Source organism: Buteo buteo, chromosome 4 (assembly GCF_964188355.1).
Source record: "Buteo buteo chromosome 4, bButBut1.hap1.1, whole genome shotgun sequence".
Taxonomy (NCBI): domain Eukaryota; kingdom Metazoa; phylum Chordata; class Aves; order Accipitriformes; family Accipitridae; genus Buteo; species Buteo buteo.
In genome coordinates, this window is record NC_134174.1 from 67,712,376 (window position 1) to 67,735,724 (window position 23,349).

Here is a 23,349-nt window from a genome sequence, read left to right on the forward strand (position 1 = left end):
GTTTTCATATTTTTTTTTAAATGTGATGATTTCTGTAGCCCCATCTGCTGTTCACTTTCAGAAGTATCCAGAGGAAGATTTGGTGAAACTCATGTTTTTCTGTTGAAAATTGGCAATAGGTGAGACCTGAACCATGGATTTGTCTCAGGACGGTAAGAAAGGACTTCATCTCTTCCAGAACTTGTGGGAAGAAGTTGCAGGAGTGCAATGGAAGATTCCACCTCCATTCAACCATGACTGAGGAGGCATTTTGGGGAGACAGCTCGCACCTGCAGAGGGGAGGAAGAGGAGGAAGAGGACGAGAGGTCGGAGCTGGTGTGTGCTCCTGCTAGAGGACTTACACCGCTGCTTCCTTATCTCAGCAAACCCAAATGGCTCCAACAAGAGAAATGGGATGGGATAGTCCAGGAGAACACAGGTGATTGCAACGTCTACAGCTCTGCAGAGTGCAGAATAGGGTCATTTTAGAGCTATGAAAGTATATTGGGGCATATTCCTTCCATTTTCCCCCTGAACCTTCTGGGAGACACATGTTAGACTTGGGCTTTGTCTGCTCACGGAAGTAGAAGGGTTGACATGGCCTGAGGAGAGATGAAAGATGCTCTGACACTACCATGGTCTTACAAGACTCCAGACAGACCGACAGGGCTAGCTCTTATAAATAAGCAACAACAGAATTATTAATTTGTTCGTTACAAAAATTAAAATGCATGTGTATAAGCCTGCAACCTTGAAAAGGTACTATAATGCTGTCTATTTTATTTATTGCAGTTTATTGTTTTGACGACGTATTTGGAACTACCCAGAGCGTGCCTGGTGGGACTGGTACATGGAGTCTTTTCCAGGACCTCCCTTTTGCTTCACGATGATGCAGAAGGTGACTCTTCAGTAAGTAACACAAAATGATTTCAGACTTGTATAAATAATATACATGTTCTGTCTCCCTTTGATTGAATGATGAATAGCATTTAGAGTGATTGATTTGCTGACATGCACATGTGGCAGCGGCTGGAACAGTTCCTATTGTCCTTGGATCCCCCAAACAAGTCCTGCATCTCCCGCGGGTTCGTCTCCCCGCGGCAGTGTGGTCCTCCAGCCCTCCCTCCAGCACCGAATGAATGCCAGGTCTTGGCTTGGCCACAGAGGGGGACAGCAGGGAAATGCAGGCTGAGCCCGTCGAGCAGCACGTCTGCACCGCCGTGTCCTCTGCCTGCGCCTGCCCCATCCCCGGGGACCTCTGTCCCCCCAAATATGGCTCTTGTACAGTCTCGTATGCTGCGGCTCAGTCTGCTGCTTAAATGGTTCCCTCTTTTTTTCCTTTAATATTTAGCAGAAAATAATTCCGCAATGAGCTTTATTAAAGCAGCAGGATAGATTAAAAAATGAAATATGTTTAGCAAGATTTGGGGGGAAGGCTGGAGTAATTAATTTTCAATAATACCTGGCATTTCCAGAACTCCTTTCATCCCAAGATCACCAAACAGTTTACAGACATTAATTAATTAAAGCATTATGATGCCCCAGTGTGGGGCCATTGCCTGCGTGTCTGACTCAGACAAACTCCCTCCAATTCCCCGGACAGCCGAGCAGTATCCACTCCTCTGCCTGCACCAGGGCTATTCCTCTGAGTAAATACTGTTCAGCTTTCCTAAGGTTTGCCCTGTGTGGCCCTATGTAAATATTTTCCAATAAGTTCGATTATTTGTCTTTTATTCTCTATCAGGAAAACCCCAAATATCTCAGTAATAAAATTTCCAGCGTGTGTTTACATGAGAGCAGTTCGGATGATTAGTTTCTGATGCAGCTGCCCATTAAAATGTCCCTGCTCCTGGAAACTCCCTTTGCAGGCTGGGAGCTGGACTTGCATTTTAAGCTTTGATTTTGGGGTCAGTTGAGCATTTTTGACAGGACAGTAAACTGCGTGGGAAAAGAGGAGGTGTCTGGCATGCACCCGAGAGGGGTGCAAATAACGTCACACTCCTGGAAATCCCCCGTGAAGTATAAGTTCGGTGAAATCTTATGAAAGCCATAGATTATACAAACTTTCTCCACTCCGATGATTTGATTCATGAACGTGTAAATAGATAGATAGATAGATCCATCACGGGAATCCCTGGGGAACAATGCAATGGTGTTTGTGATTGGAAAAATATTATAAAAGAGCTCACGTATAGCCAATAGTTAGGCAGTTTTGTACCGCCAAGATAAATAGAAAAGAAATGACATTTCATGATCGCATTTTTAAAGGACATTGGAAGTTACCAAAGCAGGAGAAATGGATGTCCTATAGTGATGCATCTGCAGTCTGGCGTGGCATTGCTACCTGCTGGGCACCCGTTGGGCTCTGATCCCCTCACCCCGACTGCCCCAGGTCTTTGGGATAACAGTGTGGCACCGTAGTCACGGGGAATGCCTTTATCTGGACGTTTTCACCCCATCCCTTGGCCACTTTGGTCATGGGATGAGTGCTTTCATCCGCCCTAAGGCCTTCCAGTTAGTTGGGATATTCAGAAGCAGGATCAGCCCTGAAGGATGCATTTGTAATGGAAGAGTGAAAAAAACCCTGTTTTTATTTTTCGTTTGTTTGCTGGATTGGCTATTTTCGATAAACCAAATGAAAACCAGTATCAAATTGGAAAGTCCCCTTTGTTACCTATGGTCTGGCCAGGGTCTAGCTGGCGGTTGGCCTGGTGAGGTTGCCCAGCTCCAAGTTTCCTTTTATTCCAACATCTAACCGTGGTGGAGTAGAAGGGTTGGACTTTGGGCAGGAGGCACAAACGTGCGTCTGTGTCGCGAGCCGTTGACGTCACCCAACACCTCAGCCCGTGCGTCCATCGGCCTGGCAACATATAGAAATGTCAGGGTGCGATCGGGAAGGTGACGCAGATGGAGGAGCCTCTCGGTTTCGGGAGGAGGGAGCCGGGAACGCTGCCTTCCTCCCTGCTTGTTTACCCTATGGCAAGTGCATCTTCGGGGAGCGCTGTGACTTCGAGATATGAGAAGAAATTCTTAAGTAAACACAAGTGACATTTGGCATATAAATAAGTTAGGGAATACTCTTGCGCAAGCAGCGCAGGTCAACAGTGATCTTTTATCTCCCGTTTTAAAATCGGCTGCTTTAGAAATGTAAAAGCGCAAAGTGTTTGCGGAAGGGGCGGTGGAGGGAGAGGGGCCGCCGCCGCGGCGCGGTGATGGATGCCGGAGCGGCGTTTGCTGGTCCGGAGCGACCGGCTGCAGGCACCAGTCCTTCTGGTTCTGGCAAAATCCATGGCGCGTCAGATGGGTTTCTCTACAACTTCCTTCCCCTCCCCACCTCTTTTTTTATTTTCCCCTCTTTTTTTGTCCCCCCCCCTTTTTTTTATTTTTCTCTTTTTTCTCCTCTTTTTTTCTTCTTTTTTTTTTCCATATGATTAATGTATAACAAGTCCCATTAGAGAGTAAATACTGATTTGAAATAGCACAGTAAACAAATAACAGGGGAACAGGCATACAGCCTGTATATACATACATACATCTATAAAATGCATTGCATACACACATGCGCACCCGCATTCTTATTGTGTAGGTTAGCTAAAGGGATTTACCTCCTTTTTAATATTTTTGAAGACTGCTTTATGATCCTGTTGACCTGCTATTAGCAAAAGCTTAGCTTTCAACAAAGGTAATTAAATTATAAAATCACTGCTGCAATCATCAAACTACTCATAAAACAAGAAATGAAAAAAAAAAAAATACCCTGAAATAAAAATCTTGCAGGCTTCTCCTCATGTAATATTGCTCCCTGATGTTAATTACATTTAAATGGGAGAGTACTATTTTGGTATCATTCATACGCCTCCAAAAGTACTTTCCAGTTTATCATACCTGTCAACCCCAGTGCATCACAGGCTAATACTTTATTAAGAAAAAAATCATTAGGGAGCTGCTGATCCCATTTAAGTACATTGGGCAGAATGTAAGACTAATTAAAAAGCATATTTTTACATTATTAATTTCTGAGTTTCACACTTAATGAATGTGAAATGACAGGGCTACTATTTTTATATTCAGGCTCTCTGGGCTCTTCAGCCAGGGGAATTAAATTCTGGGGATTTTTTGCAAAGATGCTTCTTGGGAGATTTGTTTTCAAGAACAGCTAAGCTTTTTTAGCTGTGCCTTTTTCTGGAAAATTATACCAAAGCATATTACAGCCACTTAAAAAGAGTAGTTAAATAGATGTTGTGTTGGTTTTTTTTCATCACACTGCTATAAAAGTATTTTAGATGAGGTATAAAATATGGTTTTTAAATGATATTATGATTTGCAAACACTAAAAAATAATTGCGGTGGAGTTGAGAGAGAGCGAAAACATCTAATCTTTATTGTGTAAGACAATGTGATAAAATATTTTACAGCCAAAAGCTCATTTTGCATCTGGAAAATTGTGTAAACTGATGGGGGGAAAAAAAATCTCATTAAAACTAAAGGTTATTTTTAATATTCTTCAAACAAAGCAACACATTATAACTGCATTTTTCCTCCCCGTATTTATTAAATTAGACAATTGTACGAATGCCTGACGTTCTATTTAAATAAAGACATAAAATGACAGAGACCGTGTGATTAGGCAGTCTAATCGGAATTTATACCAGCTTTTAGAGAACACCGGCGCTGGAAGGTAGCGCCAGCCCTGGGAAGGTTGGTGTGTTTGTGAGGTTCGCTTGCAGCATTACAGCCGTTATTAAGCATTAGGTGTTGCATTACTGAAACCTTCGCCGGGTGCCGGCTGGCACAGCGGTCCCTGCGAGCACGCCGCAGCACAGCACACTTTTATAGGGCTCTGCAAGGAGGAGTGGAGAAAAGCAGGGGTTTTTTTTTTTCCCCTCTCTCTCTCTCTCTTTTTTTTTTTTTTCCAAATGTGCTTACAATTACCTCTCTGTATTTTTATTGTCTTTTTACTAACCACAAAACTCACACTGGAGGCAAAGCTTAACGGCTGAGGCTTTCCTCATGTAAATATTAGGAAATTACATTTGTACAAACTGCGCGGCTTTGTAAAGGGGGCTGGAGCGACTCCAACACAAATTAATCAGGATAAAGTTGCTCTATGTTCAACATGACCATAGTTTATTTTCTTAAAGTATTAATTTGTCAACAGCTTTCCTGCCTCGCTGTGACTCATGTGGATGGCATTGAGGGAAGACACAGATGCAATCTTGCTGCTCTACCTTGCGGTTTTAGGAACCAGCTCCAGTTAATCAAAACATAATTGTGTTTAATTCCTCAATATTTGTTTTCATACAAAAGTCAAATGACTGAAATATGAATATGAACCTGTGTTTAAATATTGTCTTCCTTTAAAAAAAAAAAAAAAAGGCATGAAACTATTTTCACTCTTTGCTAAACAATTTTTACTTTCAAGTCCTTCCCTCCTCCACTGTCTCCCCCCCCTCAGCCCCAAAATAAATAAATAAGCTCTGGCAATAGCTTTTCAGCTGGTGTCCTTTGCTTTTTTTCCTCCTCAGTCATCCCCTGTGCTGAAAGCAATGCTTTCCAGCACGTCTCTTCTCATTCTTCTGCTTTCGCTCGCTGCTTATTATATCACACTATTTTTAATTATATCTTGATTTTCGTAAAATTATCATTCGTTGTTATGGTTCTGGAATGCAAACGTGAGCGTAATGGGATCTATTTTTCAGAGTTGCCAAAACAAATTAAGGAAAACGTTCGGCTCTTCCTTTGCCAAATGTTTTAGTGTTTTTCCATGAAAGCAAATCTTATTTCTAACTGTATATTAAACCTTAAGTAAATAATGCAGTCTGTCAGAAGCAAATTCTATTGTAAAATCAGTAACTGTTCCCAGGCTTTGCCGGTGATACCTGCACTGGGCTCTGCCCAGGAAGAATCAGGGTAACGATGAAATATTGCTAATTTTTATTTGCCTTTTTGCTGAAACGCCTAACTTTTTCCTGCGCACTGGATGCGGCCCCCATAAACAGGGAGCATTTGTTGTGGCCGCGCCATGGATGCTCAGGTAGGCGAGGAGGCTCTCGAACAACAACATCACTCCGGGCTGGAAAAGGGACGAGCTTTAGGCACTGCGCTTCGTTAATTGTGGGGTTGGGGGCTCGCCTGTTCTTTAGCATCTTTTATTAACATACATCCCCAAATAATATTGACACTCTTCTTGTTTTATTAGTACACGTTTACCTTGTTCATGGTTTTATTATTCAAGAATGCAGTTGTTGCCAAGTATTAATCAATATATTATGCTGCTCAGTTGGGCAAGCTGTACAAAAACATAGTGCCCCTAGGGTTAATACAGTCAAGAACTAGAAAAGTGTTTCAGACATGTACACAACATGTGGTTTACTATTATCATTAAATGAGGTGAACTGGGACTCTATACATATGGATTTTGAATTGCATAAATTTTGATTGATATCATTTGAAGACTGAGACCCTGAAAGGCTAGATTTTGTGAAAGACGATACACAGGCCAGCTATTACCACATACAATAATACCAGGAAAAATATCTGAAATGAGCAAGGCAGCTGGCTTTTAAATAGCTAAAACATAACATCAATACTTATTTTGAATAATGGAAAAAAGAGGTAAAAGATGTTGACCTCTGCCTGACAATAACATGTTCCAAAAGTAGAACTGGTCCCAGGAGAAAACCCCCTGCTCAACAGTAGCGACTAAGAAATTTTTTTCTTTCTCTCTCTCTCTTTCTTTCCTTCTTGTTTTCTCTTGCTTTTCTTTTCCTTTTTTTTTTCTTGTTTTTCATTTTTTGTATTTTTTTCTCCCCCTTTCCCCCCTCCCTCCCTGGAAAAGGTAAATGAGCTTTTGAACATTAAGCCGCTTGCGGACAACCGCCAGAAAAAAAAAAACAAAACCCCAACCAACCAACCCCAAAAACCCAACCAAAAAAAACCCCCAAAAAACCCCCAAGAATTTTTGCAAATTCAGGAAACACTTGAGAGGTAAAACCAACATCCTGAGACAGGAGACAAGGCCAGCTTTTGACACCGGGCTGGACCTGCGAGGCCGAAGGAAACCTGGAGCCAGGAAGCGGCCGCCGCCGGGGTCAGGCCGCCGGGGAGCCCGCGCCTCGCCGCGCACCGCAGGCCCCGGCCGGCCTTTTCATGGGAAATTTGCTGAAAATTTGCTGATCTGCATGAAACGTTTCTTGGAGGGGGAGAGGAAGAGCCTTCCCTTCACTCCTTGTGGGTTACGGGCTCGCGCGGCGTTAAGTGGGGAATTATAATGTATGCGAGGCCGCGGCGGGTCTCGGAGGCCCCGCATCCATTTTTTTCCCCCACTGTGCGATACGCACGGAAAATTATCGATACCTCGCTCTACCAGATTCATTCAATTTGCTCGTATTTGTTAAAACTTTTGAGAGCGCACCGGATGCTTAATGCTTCATTTATGATTTATGCTCCATAAATGTATTAAAACATTAACCATATTTCTGCTATGGCATACTTGAATCCTCCTGGGGAAAAGCCCGAGCGTTTCTCAGGCTGCTACTCCGGCTTCCCTGAGGAGCGAGATTATTTGTGTTGTGTTACACCTCCAAGTGTTGATTAGGCCTCGGTGTTACCCTGACAGAAGTGTCGTGTGGTGCTTCTCTTTAATGGGGTAATAAGCTATATCAACCGCATGAAGGAAATGTTCCTTTTCAAGTCAGGAACGGCAAAAAAGTTGGTGTGTAAATACAGCGAAGGCTCCGTCCCCTCCACCCGAGCGGCAGGGCTGAGCGCCGGCAATACCCTCCGCTAATCGAAAACTGTTGGCCATAGCACTTGGGTGGCTCAGGCAAATTTATAATCCGGGTTTGAACTCTCTAATATATTAAATGGTTACACACCACCCATTGCCGAGCCCGGCTTTTAACCGCCTCGCAGCCTGGCAGCTTCACAGACTCCGAAACGCGGCTGTAAATTGGAAAGCAGGAAGGTTAAAAAATAGACAAACTAGTTTTCTGGCTTGCGTTTGACGGCGTGGGTTATTTATGCAGGTATTTTTTTTTTTTGGTAAGGTTTTTTTCCTTTTTTTTTTTTTTTCCCCCTCTCTTTTTGTGATGGGGTGGAGGGGTGGGGGCGGTCTGGAGGATTTCTTAGTGGTTGGGAAGCTTCACATTTTTCAGTAAGCATTATTGGGTAACAATTGGTGCAAACATTATGGAGGGGGAAAGGCACATAAATCAAGAAATAAAAAAATAGTTTCTGCACATTTTCAAAAAACACGTTGTGCTCTCTGAGGTCCTTTTCATTTTAACCAAATCAGGGGGAACTTGTCCTCACAGCGGCAAGGCAGATGGAACAATAAATCACAGGAACCATTGACTGCCTGCAGTGTACTCTCCGCAGCTGTCACTTTTTTGTCTCTTTGGTTTTAGCTGACATGGTTTGAGGTCCACTGTGAACCAATCTGGACTTTTTTTTTACCGTCATATCCATCAAAACGACCAGTAGCCATCAACCTACTGCAGCGATCGATTCGTTTGCTTATTCTCACGCATAAGCCAATACTCTGCTCACTAGGTGAGGCTTGGGAGAAGCACCTCATTTTAGCTTCCCCCCCCCCCCCTTTCTTTCTTTCCTTTTATTTTTTTTTTTTCCTTTTGCCTCCAGCTACAGCTGTGATTTTCTGAGCAGTCTTGGCTAACGTTATTAAAGTTGCATCATGATAGATATAGAGCGGAGCAGATAACAGCCTCCACGCACAACAACAGCAAACCCAAGAACAACCGTGGGGTTTTGCTGTTGTTGTCAGTGTTGCTTTTCAGGTGTAGCGAGACGCTTGCTAAGCTAGGAGTTTCCAACTCATTGCTTATTTTGCAAAGTAAACAAGCAAATGTTATGTGCATAACCTTAGCTGTCTCTGCAAAGGTCAGTGCCTGGCTGCTGATTTCTTTTCCTGCCTTTTGGTGGCACTCTGATGCCAGCGATTACTTCTGGCATGTTTTGGAAACAAGACGTCCTTTCTTAACAAAAGACTCAATCTACAAAAGGCTGCAAAACAAAAAATTGATTAAATTTGAACCGGAGTATGAAAGTTTACTTGGGTGTATAAAATAGCCCGGTAAGCGCTAAAGAGGGGCTCCTCCGTAAAGGGCAGCACTCGGCACGGGCGGGACTGCGCGGGAGGCTGCGAAAACAGGGTGGGGGGGCTCGCTCCGCAATCAGACAATACCTATGGATGTGCGCCGACATATAGGTGGGATCGTATGTCGCATTCTGTGGTTTCGGTTTATGACCTGAAACATTGCAAAGCGTCTTTTGCGTTTTTCTCAAAGTGTCTTCTCCGAAGCACCGTCTGTCACAGATATTAGCAGGGACTGAACTTCAGACCACATTCTGGAGAACAGTTTATTTTGTGGTATAAATAGAAGCGAGGAGACGTGTCGATAATACAGTCGTAGTAATTTTTTTTTTTTTAAATGTCAAAGATACCCGCTCGCTTTAAAAACCTTCAGTTAGGTCAAGTTAAATTTATTATATATAATTTTTTTTATAGCTGAAGTCCATGATTTTGACTTGAGGTGACAGCTGAAAAGCACCAGAAACCCTTGGAATTTCAGATCTATATATTACTATAAAGGAAGAAAATAAAGTTCCGCTAGTAGAAGGTAGGTAATTGCATTTACCAAACGTACATAGTTTAAAAAACACAACCCCTGAAACATTTACCTTAAAAAAAGTCAAGACAGCAGAAGTTTTCCTTTGTATCTATAGAACAAACATCCCTGGGATTTGTAATAAAAACCCAGTTATGAGATCCGGGGTCCCTCCTGTTAACAAGGATCTTTTAGCAGAATATTGAAATATTGCCATCTTGGAGAGAAGTTATTTAAGGACCCTACAGGAGCTGATGCAAAGGCAGATTCTGCTGAGACTGTTTTCCTCTTTACAAACCTTTGAAGGGTGTGTGTCCTGAACATATTCCACTTTAGAGAGATGCAACAAATAACGAGCTACAGTCAAAGCCAGCACCGCTCCGTGATGAATTTCAAGGAGCGTGACCAATAATCCTTCTACTTATCTTAAAAACCCTATGGAAGTACTAAACCAGTTCCAATACAAGTGGAAGCAAACTGTGGGGGGAAGAAAAAAAAAAATCACAAAAAAAGCCATCTGTCTGAGAGCAACCCAAGAATCCTAAGTCCACCCAAGTAGCTATTGCATGTTTTTCTGTACTGCTAATGGATTGCATATTGTTGAAAATATGAATTACAGAATAAATCAGAAGAGAGTGGCAATTACGGGTCCAATTCTGCTCTTGGCTACAGTGAAATTATCGGCCTGATTCTGTTTGCAGCTATCGGGGTGCACATAAGAATAATTATTCAACGTAATAGTTACTCCAGACTGGCAATCTGAGCTCTCTAAATTTAATAATTGCCAGAGGAGCGAGGCTGACAGTCGGTGAGGGTCAGACCAGTTTAGGCTGTGGATTTTCACAAACCTTTACAGACTGCTCTTAACTCTGCCACATATACTCGGCAGTACGATACACATGTCTTAAATATACCTTTAAAAATGTCTTGCACTGGGGATATGCCAAACATCGCTTGCTCCCTTTAGGGGAGACATGAAGAGTTACAAACCGTGAGCCCTATGCCAGAGCTGTTGCCTAGAAAAAATTCCCATTTGAAGTGAGTCAGAGTTTTGGCTGAAGAGGGAGAGCAGGATAAGAGGGCCCTGCGTTATAACAATTATGCAGGAATAAGGAATTTCACTACGATTACCGCGCCAGCAAAATCTGTATATATATAATATCAGATAACATTGTACTGCATGTGAAAAGAAGCCACTAATTCGGCAGTATTCTTATTTTCAAATGAATTCCAGCGCCGAGAGGAGTGAGCAGCTTTGTTCAAAGGGACAGTCATTAATATGCCTAATGGTGACTTTTCTCCTGTTCCTACCAAACGGTCTCTAATATAATTCCACATTAAAAACAGGAAGCAGTTCTGCATATTTTCTAATTAGCCTTCCGTGGAAATCTGGCTGCGGTTGATACTTAATAAAAGAAGGAAAGAAAAGAAAAAAAAAAAGACTCTGCGTGGACACGAAACTTTGTTCATCACTTGCATACTAAATAGTGGAGGTTTAACGTCCTGCACGTTGCAAAAAAGACGCGTAACGTCGCTTCTTCTGCAAAAGGGCGATGTGTATGGTTCGATTTAAGCCCCCAGCTGACCTCCCGGCGATGCCTGGGCTGCTCATGCGCTCAGCGCCCGGCACGCGTGTCCGTCCTGGCAGGATCGAGCCCGCAGGCGCTGCTGAGCGGGGTGTTGCTGCTGCCGACGCTGCTGCCGTTGTTATTTTCCAAGAGGAAATATTTCGGGTCTGCCCTAACATTAGTGCAACATATCACTCCAGCTGCATTCCCCGCTGACTGGAGTCTGTTTGATGAGTAATTAGGAGACCTTCTCTTTAGTTTGTTTGACATATTTTACAAAACATGTAAATCTGTTAAAAAAATTGCTTGTTCATTTAAAAGACAGAGTTCCTAAATGAAGCAGGGTATCTGCTAAATGGATATAATTTTAGGATTTTTTTTTTCTTCAACTTCAAACACAATAGGCTCTCTTTGCCTTAAAAAGGATCTTTTTTTTGTTTCTGTTGAGAAGTAATTATTCTGTTTCCGCATCTGTGTAGCTTCACCCAGAGCTCATACAGAGAAAATCTCTGTAATACCTAGAGATAAACGTATCTAGACATACAGATATCCATGTGTTTACTTAAGTTTGTTTATATTTTACACCCACGCGTCAAAACTGGTATCATTAACTGCTTACTGGAAAGCAATAAATACAACCTTCTTTCCTCTGCCCAGATCAAAGGTGAACACTTTTTTCTTTATTTTCCATTAAGACATCTTCGGCAAAGAAACCTCATGGAAAATGTTAAATAAGCCTTGAATAGTCCAGCACCCATTATGCTCCTTTTGTGAAATATACTTTGAAGATCATCTGCTACTTCAGGCTGTGTGATTTAAGCTGGCAATTTAACTTTCCTAACTGTGGCAGCATTGTGTAATTAAAGAGTTAATTTTTTTCTTGATTTGAAACCATTTGGAATTTTTTTAAATATAAATATTATTTTCTTCCCTTCAGCTCTTTAGCTGTGCAAAAAGAAGTGACACCTCTCAGCACCCTTAATTTCAAAGTTGCTGCTTGCAGTATTCAAAATTATAAATACTAACTGTTATTAATTTATTTAATGATGTCAAAAAAGAACTCTGGTATTTAAAGCAAAGCAATCCTCCTGACCCAAAGGTTAAAGTTGTCCCCCCAAAAGTAATGCTCTAATAAGGCTATGCTAGCTAAGATTAAAATCCTTTTGTACTTTAAGATGTAAGTGCGGGGATGATTTAAAAGCCCCATACTTTTCTAGTCAGCTCTACTTATTGCTTCAGGCTGAGCATTTTGTTTTTCCTTTTTTTCCTTCTTTTTTTTCCACTGAACACTCAGTTGCTTATTTTGGGAAAGCGTCTCATTTATCTGAGCCTGCTTCTTCCCGAGACTTTTTCCTGCTGGAGAATTACTGCCTGGCACATCAATAGGTTGCAAATTATATAAGGGCTGTGTTTAACTTGCAGCCAGATTGCCATTGTCGTGAGGGTCCACGTCTTTTAGCTAAACTGCCTTTTTCTTGAGGAATTTCAGATGTCTATAATTGCCGCTCCTTTCAGCACAGCTTAAGGTATCAATATCAACTCGATTTGAATATCATAAGTGGGAAGTTGCTCTAAGCAAAACAAAAACATGTCAGTTGCCCAGGTGACATTTTGTAGCAAACAAGGAAATCACAACTCCAGGAAGTGTTGTATTTTATGCCAACAACAATATGACAGTTTTCTCTGTAAAGAAAACATGACACTTTTCCAAATATCAGAGGATGCCTCCGCTGCTCAAGGGATTCCTGTACTGTCACTGAAATGGAAGGTCACAGGCTGGTTTCATGATTTCTATAGTTTCAAAATGTTGTGGTGGAGCGTTTGCACGCTAAATGCTGTAGGCTAAGGGAAATCTTTCCCTTCATCTCTGAAAGAAGTGACAGGAAGAAAAAGGTCCTACTTTGACAGCAGTAACCTCTAGGTCTAGAGGTTCTGCCCCAAGCAACTCTGAAGTAAAATTACCTATGTTAATGTGTTGTCCTCCCTGTCATCCAGGCACACGTGTGCGAGCGTGCGTGAGCGTGCAAAACAGAGTCCGAGGGTGCGAGCGTGCACCAGTGGGCTTGCAGCCCGGAGGAGGGCTTGCGTTGGACCGCACCGGCCCGCAAGAAACATCTCAAAATAGCCCGAAAAGCAGCGTGTTTTTTCCCTCGGATAGCCTGGGCCACGCGGGAGCCGCAGCAAATACTCGTGTCCTGTTTTTACCTGGCCTTGACTGTAATAAAGACCGAAAAGTTTCTGCAAACAATTTCTTTTAAGAGGTGGGGGTTCCAGTTCTCCGTCGAGAAGGTAGGGACCTACTTGCTATGCTAGTACCTAATTCTTGAAGTTTAAATAAACAGACTTTTGCTTTAAGCCAGAAAAAGTATTAACTTCAAGGCTATGGACAGGATCAAAACACATTTGTTTCCAGCCTTCCTCCTTTTTTATTCTTCCCTCTCCCCCTTAAAAAAAACACACCTTAGTCTATAGATTATATACTTCCTGCTGCCCTTTTTATAAGCAATAAGAATTTAATAACTGAGGGCAACTCTATAGTAATATTTATATGGGTCAAGTGGCTTAAAAGTATGCAATAAATGTAAAGTTATGAACCACATTGCCCCTTTTTAAATAATGCAGCTAGCACCAAGATATTATGTTTCATATTCTGGAAAAAGGTGTTTTAGCCTAGGCTTTAGGAGTACACCAGACATGAAAAGTTATACTGATCCCATAATAAAGTCACTGCCTGCTTAATATGGTGTGTTATGTAGAGCTCCAGATCTTAATAGCAGACCACAGCAAGAACGTCCCAGATGATATCAACAAAACCTTAGCTTTCTCATTAGCAATCAGCAAATTCTCCTGGTGTCTGCTAGTTTCAAATAAGGGCAAGTGCCTCTATTCCTAGTGTGAAGCCCAATAGGATAATAGAAATAATGTAGTCTAATCAGCGGCGAACACATGAGATCCCCCCGTCAGAGCAGGCAGCGGTGGGTTTGGTGACTCCCCTTCAGCAGCTTTTAACAGGCTTCACGGTCCTGAGGAGCAGGATCGGTGGGATTGCAAGAGAGGGAGCGGAAAAATCCACACCGCCGCCTCGCACAGCTCCTCGTGCGTTTCCGCCATCACCTCTCCGTGAGAGAACGGCTAGGTTTTTTACAGAGAAGAGGGGTTTGAGGATATTTGGATAAAAAAAAAAAAAAAAAAGTCTTGTAGTCTTTGCTTTGAATATGTGAAGAAATGCTGCGTGTGGCTTCTGTGCATATAAATACATATATGTCTGTGTGCGGGGAGGGGGGGATCGCAGATCGGTTTGATGTGGTCTCGTAAACCCCTCTACTTCTTTGATAAATCAGATCAAATATTTGTCATCATGGCCCAAATGACCATTCCTTTGTTGGCTGGCACACTGCTGATATCTGCACAGTGTCTGCACCTGAGCTACTACCTGCGGTATTTTTTTTTCTTATTGCTGTTAGACTTAAACGTATTTTGTGTTTGGACAATGCAGCATACATTCGCAGCGCAGTGTTATTAAGTGTGGGGACAACCACTGCTCTTAGCCATTATGATGAAAGTGTGAAGGACACAAGATCATACTGCTCTTGCAGCCTAAATAATCTATGGCTATGCTTGGGGAAATGCAGACTAGTTCTAGTTTTTTGCACTGATCTTATAATTGTAAGTTTTTTACCCACATTTTCCCTTGTGATTTTTGTGTGTTCTTAGAATATCACTGATTTCTATTTAAGAGCAATTTTTGCACTCTTGCTCAGTCCTGGTTAAAAATTAAGACTGCGGCTGTAGGTGATACCATGCAAGGAAATGCAGGTCTAAGCTGCAGCAGTGTAAACAAAAAAGTGTTTTAAGAGGTGCTTAACTGTGTTTTGAACCCTGATTAAGCCTAAGGTTACTCAGTGTTTATATGTGCATTTGCAGTGCACTGGGAAAATTCAATGTTTAATGGTTCCTGTGCTGATCTTTTGTTAGTGCGCTGGGCTGCATTGCCTAAGAGCAGTGATTACTGGCCAGATTAAAAACCACAGAAACTCTTTCTTATTCTGAGTTTTGTCCAACTTTATTCATGTTGATGGGAAGCAGGGGTCTGTATATCTCTTGTAGTTAAGATTTTAAAAACTGACACCGCAAATCAGTCCCCCGAGCTCTTATTTAGCTACTGGAGCAAGTAGAGGGATAAGGTGGTGCTATTTTGTACGCATTCAGCAAATAGAGAACAGTTTCAGTCTATGGGTCTCATTATGGTTTAGGAGCCAAGCCTAAGGTTCTCAGATCTGATTTTTTGTTTTAATACATGTGAGATGGTAGATGGACAAGGATGGTACCCACAAAGGGCAAATGGCTCAAAAAAAAAAAAAAAAGGGTAATAATGAAGGGCAATGAAGCAACAGCACAAAGCATCTTGCTTCCAACTTCGCTGGACTAGTTTGAATTCTGTGGATGACCTTGCAGAGTACTTTATTCTCCTAAAATAACAAGCAGGTCAATACCAGCCCTGCTTGTGTGATAAAATGCAGTAATTGCTGACCAGGACATGTCCACAAAGGAGCCAGGAGAGCTGATCTGTGGGAGTGAGGACGTTTTCACCATCAGGGTCAGGAGATCCTGACAGTTCAGGATATTCCATGGCAAAGAAAGACAGAGCATGTCGAGGCGGACTGAAAAAACTAGCTGATGGATGAGGGTGACGTTAGCAAAGGGAAAACTGAGTTGGCAAATAAATGCATATTTACTGAAAGAAAACCTCTTGTTTGTGAGAAGTGAGAGGTGAAATTGTAGACTACTGATGCTAAGTTACATGATTATTGTGCTCAAGTGAGAGGGAAAAGAGGTCTCCAGGATAAAGTTGGCTCCACAACATATAGGCACCAGCTACCTGCACCTACACAGAGGCTAGAAAGTTAGGAGAAGGTTTCTGATATCAAAGCAGTGAGGCTGTGGAGCAGACTCCATATGTGGGTAACGATGTGAAAAACCACTAACGGCTCTTAAAGCGGAGCCCGATGACAGGGGATTAGAGGACATGTTGTCTGCAATAGAAAGGGCCTGGAAGGGAAGACCCAGACAGCCTCATCCAGTCCCCTTTAATGGAAACACCCTGGAAACAGGCAATAGTGAGGCACACCAAGCTCAGACTGTCTAAACTTCCATTTTAGGTTACTTTTATTATTATGGCTTTAATCTGTGCAATTTCCAGGGATGGGGAGCGCCTGGGCTCAGCCACTGCAGCTCTACGCTGTGGGAGGGCACCTCGCAAGATGTCCTGCAAGAACAGGGGCAGGCTTTGACCTCGTATTTTACCAAAGAAAGAGATTTTGGAGTGATTTCAACAGTGCTGGTGTACTACAGGAGAATTCAGAGAACGAGGGGGACAATGCAGGGTAAAAGAAGAGGATTTACTCTGTTCAGGGAGAGTAGATATGCAGGGCCACTGCCAGAGATGTGATGCCACCTCTCTATATCCTACTCTATATGCAGTAGAAAGATTAAAACCAGAAAAGAAATAAAAAAGAGAGAAAACAGAGCAGAGGAAGGGGAAAAGAGGAAGCGTCTGCTCGTAGTAAGCAGATACGCCTTTAATACGTAGGTACCCAGCAGTGGTTTCAGCAAATATCACCACCTTTGTAATTTTGAGAAATTTAATTTTAACATCTTGTGGACATTTGCGTATCCATATTTCTAAGTCACTTTGTTGTTTACGGGTAAAGCTAACAAACCAATACTTATTGCCTGAGCTTTCAAGACATCAAAGTTGCCTTCCTCCAGCCTGGTGTAACGCTAAGGGCTGTAAGGGCTGCGCTTAGGAAGCGTCGTTCGCATCGTGGCTTTCGTCGCATCCCACACGTGGGAACCCAAACCTTGGAGGCTTCAAAACCTTGTGCGTCTGCGGCTTCTCCGTGAGCCTGACAAGGGATCATTAGTAACTCGCTGATGTCTCTCTCTGTTTGTTCTACTTCACAAGGCACTTCCCCAACTAATTTAGAACAAAGCTTGGTGTTTACTTGGTTTCACAAAATGACACTTTTTTTCCCCCAAGATTGCTGCAAAGGCTGGAAAAAGAATATTTACATAAACAGGTTTCAACTTCATCAAGAACAGGTCAGGGAAGGAGGGCAAATCCAAGTAGAAGGGAAATAAATCAGAGCATCAGGTGGAGTAGTTGATCTTTCATTTAGGGCTGCAGAAGCAGCGCTTTGAACGCTTGAAGGGCTGGCGCAGCCCTGCGAGGGAGCCACACGGTTGCCAAAAGCCCGTAAAACTCAAGGTAAAATTGAAGAAGAGCTGCGAGGATGGGTGGAGGATCACAGCCCTTCTGCTGGGCTGGCATCGACGGCGACTGCAGCACGAGGCAGTAAACCCTCCGCGTGCCGCAGCGACTTTGTACTGCAACTTTGCACTGGAAGCCTTTGAAGCCTATAAACTATGACATTTTAATCGTTAGCAACTTGGCGGGGACCTGGAGGCAATACCTATAGGGTAACTTGCAGCATCCCCGCTGGCAGGAGGGGAGAGGGTGGTGGGGCGGCGTGTTATCTCCCCGCGCAAGCCGCGGCCGTCGTCCCCGCGCGATGCCGGGCATCTGCCGTGCCGATAGCTTTACTCACTGACTTTTTTCGGCTTGGGGGGAAAGGTGACTCCTCGGTCCTCATTACAGGAACCGAGGGGCGTCTTGCGTGGACAGGAAGAAAAAGGATTAGTTTATGGAAAGCGGATGGGTACAGTATGTAAATAAAAGCGAATCGCATCTTCATTATGTGGGCTCTTTTGAATAAATGTTAGCCTTTAAGTGCCAGCTGTCACTCTATGCATGGCCTCCCTTCTTACAACTAACCTCTCCGTCACCTCGCCTTGTCTCCCTAACTTGTCCTATTATGCAGTACCAAGCTGAGTCATTGTTTCAAGCAGGAGGTGACATGTTAATAGCTTAATAATAGTATAATCTCGCAAATAATAATATGCTGTCACACTGTCTGAAGCACAATGTTTACAGGAGAAGTGGTAATGTATGATGACAGTAATTTGAATAAAAATGAATTTACTGCTCTTGTCTCATTTGCAGTAAATTTTCGCATCTTTCATGCACAACTGGTGCTCCATGACCTCTTTCATTATTGTGTTCTCAGTGGCTGCTGCTTGCTTTAAAGTGAAAGGCAGGCAAATGAAACAGAAACCTGCAGCTTAATAACCGATTTCCAGAAAAGAGTTCACACTGCGGCTTCTGAAAATCTCACTTCGTTTGTTTACGAAGATGATACGGTGTCAGGCAGGCTGTTTAATTAATGCAAGCTGGAGGTGCCGACTGAAAAGCAGGCATGAGCTGATATGATTATGTATTGACAATTTACAAAATTATTGTCATTAAAATGTGTCAGAGGGAAAAAAGTGCTTGGAATACAGAGAGGATTATTTGGTTTGAAATTAAAGTTTGCACAGCCTAAGAAAAAACTGTTTTAAATGTTCTTGGTATTGTGTGATCTGGAGAAAAGCAATCCTGGGCTTTCTATTTGATATGGGGAAAGTGTCAAAAGCTACCCACTTTATTGGCTTTAGTTACTTATAAATGCATGCTGGTATTATAGTGGACTGGTAAAACTTAGAAATGATTACTGAATATAAAAAATATTTGGGTGGGTGGTTTCCTAACTCATCCTGCCCCATCTGCTGTATCATAAAACTCTGCCAATTCTATGTATGGTATGGACCAGGACTCCTGGTATTATTCTGACAAATAAATGGGGAATCTACTCTAGATCAAAACTGCCTTTGGAAAATTTAAATTCCTAGGACAGTTCTGTTTCTCTAAAAGAAAAAAAGAAGTTATTACGTGCTGTGGTTCATTTGATGAAAAAGAAGAAAGTTTACAACTTGCAACTGATATGCCTGGACTAAATTTAGTTTGATGGAATGAGGACAACTAATTGAAACTTGCTGGGACTCAAAACACTGCACAGGACAAATTCTCCAAAACCTGCTATATTTTATCTAAGTTTAATTGAATGTATAGAATTAAAAAATGGACTCTGCATGACCCAGTTTATGGGTTGAAGTAATTAAGACCACAGGTTACCTCTCTGTATATATACAAACACACCTATGTATTTTTTCATTACTTGTACTTGGCATCTAACAAACACAATATTTTCCTCTGAATTGGAAGTTAAGCAGTGTTACTTTTTCAGGAAGAGCTTATGTGCCCGTGAGCGGGGAAGGGCAACGCCGTGGCCCCACTGCTGCCCCCCTGCAAAAACGGGGAGCTGAGCTGGAGCTCAGCATCACCCACCTGGTGCTGCAGGACGTGCTGAGCGTGTGCATGGGAGACTGGGTGGGAAAGGGGCAGCTAAAACCATCCCGTCCTTCATAGTGGTGAATCGTAGTATGACACAGTTTATTGTATTTTTGAAGCTGGGTTTTTAAGAGGGGCAGAAATTTGTCTTCAGCGTGCCGGCTTTGCTTTAAGTAGTAGGTGCACACTTGCGCTAAAGGCTGAGCTCTTTCTTTTTAAGCTGTTTTTTTAAAAGAAGACATGGACGTTTTTTCCTAAGTCAACATTGGTTTAGGGAATTCAAACCAGTTTTCAAACCTAACTCCCATTTTCACTTCCAAAGTGCAGGCTAGACCCTGCAGCCTCCACCCAGTGACAACTCGGGTCAGCAAACACCCTTGTTTGCGGGAGCGAGCGGGAGCTGGGGACCATCATCAGGTGCTGCTGCCACCGGTATGGACCAGGAACAGCTCACGGGTGCCTGCTGGTTTTGCAGCTCCCCTTGCACGGAGGTGCATTGCAGGGGTGCATACCTCCTACGTACCTTTTTTTATGCTATATACAGCGAAGTACAATAAATCGTGTGCAGTGTGTGGCTGCAGGGTGCCAGGGAACTCCCCGTTTTGGGTGCAAGGACACAGCACCCAGTTCCTTGCAGGGGTGAGAGTGGGACTACAGCTCCTAGTTTTATTTAATATCTTCAGAGATGTTGCATGTAGGAGGCAACTTCCAATCCTTATGCTAATATTTACCTTTCGAGGGTGACGTTCTGAGAAAAATAAACCAGTAAAAGTAGATTGTGCAGAAATCATGTTACCAGCTGCAGAAATCTGCTGCGAGGGTTCAGAGTGTGTGAGGTCCCATATAGGCGTCTATAGAGACGGCAGAAGATGTAACTTTGAGGATGTCGCTCTGATACCGTTCTCTTTGAAACTAGAGGAAAACATGTTGTCTCCATTAGAAAAGTGCAGAGACTGGTGGTGCGATGTACTTAAATATGTGCTTAACTTCAAACATCTCAGTAATTTCACTGAAGTGAGCACAGCACTATTTGCGTGCCCTGAGTTAAGCATGGGGCTGATGGGTTTCAGAAGCACCTTGCAAGGCTTTGATTTTTGAGGTTTTTTGAGCTGAATTTTCAATTTTTGTTTACATGAGAAGTGCAAGGGGCTTCAGTGGGATTACTCAGACTAGCAAGGGCTGAGTGACCCCCTCCAGTTAATTGCAATAAAAAAATAAATTGTTCTGCTGAAAAGATTTTTCCATTTTCCATTGGAAAATATTTTCTGTTTAAAAAGAATTTATGTTTTCCCAGTGTACATTTAACTTTTTTCTCCAAAAGTATTTAATATCACTTTGGAAATCCCAGTACTGTGAATTAAAAATCAAAATATTTGTGACATCATAGAACTAAATAATGATTAATGGAGATTATGTGCAAAGGGGTAGAAAAGAACAGAGCAACAAAGTCTCACTTTGGCTGTTGGAGTTTATTTCATGTGTATAAAAGGTCTCTTTTCCCTGAATCACTGATGTTCAAGGGGATATCTATACTTCTATGTTGTGCTTGAAAGTGAAAGATCCGTTTTGTTGCTTAGTGCTACCTTTTAATTATTTAAATGTAGGAGAGTTTGATTAAAGGTCTTAATTAGATGTATTTAAGATCAGTAAATATGTCACTGTTCTGAACAGCCAACGCCATTCCATGGATATATATGTTAGTTATTTGCCAAAATGCAAGAAAGTTTCACAGGGACAAAAAAACCCCCAAACATTGTGTTTGTGGAAATAAATAGTGGGTGGACCTGATTCTCCTGGCGTGAAAGTCAAGTGGAGTTTTTAATTGACTCCAACAGGCTCTGGATCAGGCCTGTGGGGTGTTTGGTGCTCAGTTACAAGTTAGTGCTCTCTCTAATCACCTTGTTCTCTAAAGGAAATAGATACTAAACAGGAACCATCTGGTAATACATTCTGTACCTCTTAATTACAATGTTTTGAGTGGCACCTAAATAAATTTCATTTACAAGCACATGACCGCTTGTCAAAAGCTCTGTTGATAATTTTATTATTGTAGTATACCTTCTCGCTTAATGACCCTGGCCCAGTAAAGTCAGGAATATTTAGCTCTATGGTAAAAAAAGTGATTGTCTTAAAAAAGAAAAGACACAAACTCAATCTTTCATGTTGCATTTTTAATTATTTGCAAGTGTATTTATTTCTGTATTGTAGTTTGGCATACATTTACGCATGACATGGCAATATATCTGCAGTAAAAATTACCAAAACTCTAATTTCTTGGTAGACAGGAGGAGCTGAGGCAGCTCTGCGGAGACCCCTGGTATTGTTGTAAACTGCCTGTGTTATTTTATGATCTGTGTGTTTCTGTGTAGATGTACTGTAGCATTTAGACAATTTTCTCTTTGTTAGCTGCAGGAAAAGATCAATATTATAAAGAAGTCGAGTGACTCTGTGAATTAGTCTCCTGCGTTTTCACCCCAGGAAGCGGGGATTTAAATCCTGTCCCTGGTTTCAAGGCTGAGCCACAAACCCTGTTCAAGGTCCACGTCGGAGCCTCCCCCAAATTCGGAGGCTTTCAGTTTGGGGTTGCAGCCTATCCATCGCTGGAGCTGAAAATGACTTTCCTAGCCTCTTAGTAATCTCTGGTGGAAATTAGTCTGCGTTGCAAAATCAACACGTAATTTGGCAAGATGTAGCGTGATTGGCAGCCTCCGTTAGAGAAAAGCCTGGGACTGCGCGAGGATGGAGCAGTGCCCGTGGGGATGTGCCACCTCCGTGGTCACCCCGCCGTGGCACCCTGGATCTCCCGGGAGGTTTTTTGGGGTGCAAGGAAAGGCTTTCTCAGCCCATAACATCAAATAGTGGCACATCCAGTTGCCAGGGGTGAGCAGCATCCTGCACAGCAGAACCTCGGTCCGTCTAGGCGCAGTACGTGTTGAATACATACAAAAATTACCAGTAATGTGCAGCTTTTGCTAAGTTTTGCCGACAAAGCGCTAATGCGTCTTTGTGTTCGAATGTCTTTTTAAAACAACAAGTTGGAGGACACAAAAATACCAGGAGGAAAGGCAGAGGGGAGGTTTCTGGGAAAACAGGAGGAATGTGGCACCTGGAGGGGTTTTGTCCACTTCTTTGGGATAAGCCGCCCATGGGAAAACATAGCAACATAAAAAGTAAAATAGCCTTATTTCTAAATTCATGGCAAATTAAAAAAGGAATCCTACTGCTCTCAGCAGGATCCTTTATTCCTTTTTAGTTGCAGTTGATGGTTTTTCTCTTCTTAAAATAATTTTGTTTCTAGGTCTCAGTCTTGATGTGGGAACTTTAGGAAACAGATAAGCTTTCAAATATTTTTTTAATCAATGCTTTAGCAACCTGGAGTTGAAATAGCATTTACATTCAGAGACGTGCTGGTAAAATGGAGAGCATGATCATCACCAGGCGGGTTTGTACAGTTGGGTTTGAGGAGACTGAGCTGTCTGAGCGGGAGATGGGGAATTCACCGTACACAGCAAACTGTTATACCCCACAATATAATATCTGGATTTGAAGCCGATATTTAAAGAGGGCACTTGCTTTACTTATGAGATTAAAGGCAAATGCTCTCTTTTAAAAATGAAGTCATGCTGTGTTTTGCACCTTTTGACACTTATTAACTCAGGTCATTAAAAAGAGGCTAATTAAAAAAGAATGTAAAACAAAAGAGTCATTTGTCTATCGCCGAGCTCGGTTCTTCATGTACGCTGGCTGGAGGCAGTCTCCGTTTAAACCTTGGGTACAGAAAGCACTGATAGCCACTGGGGCATGCTTGGAGCTTGTCATGGCTTTTGGCTAGACTGTGGTCCGGCTCATTATGCACCTCATAAAGAAGAGAAGTCATTGTCATCAA

General features: G+C 42.4%; 1 long non-coding RNA gene across 1 annotated transcript in view; it reads left to right on the plus strand.

The window, feature by feature from the left end:
- LOC142030724 (uncharacterized) overlaps window positions 1–23,349 on the plus strand; it is a 27,701-nt gene continuing 4,352 nt past the window's right edge. The window contains exons 1-2 of the long non-coding RNA XR_012650250.1: window positions 1–418; window positions 772–888. This is a non-coding gene — a long non-coding RNA (uncharacterized LOC142030724). The remainder of the gene's footprint in view (window positions 419–771; window positions 889–23,349) is intronic.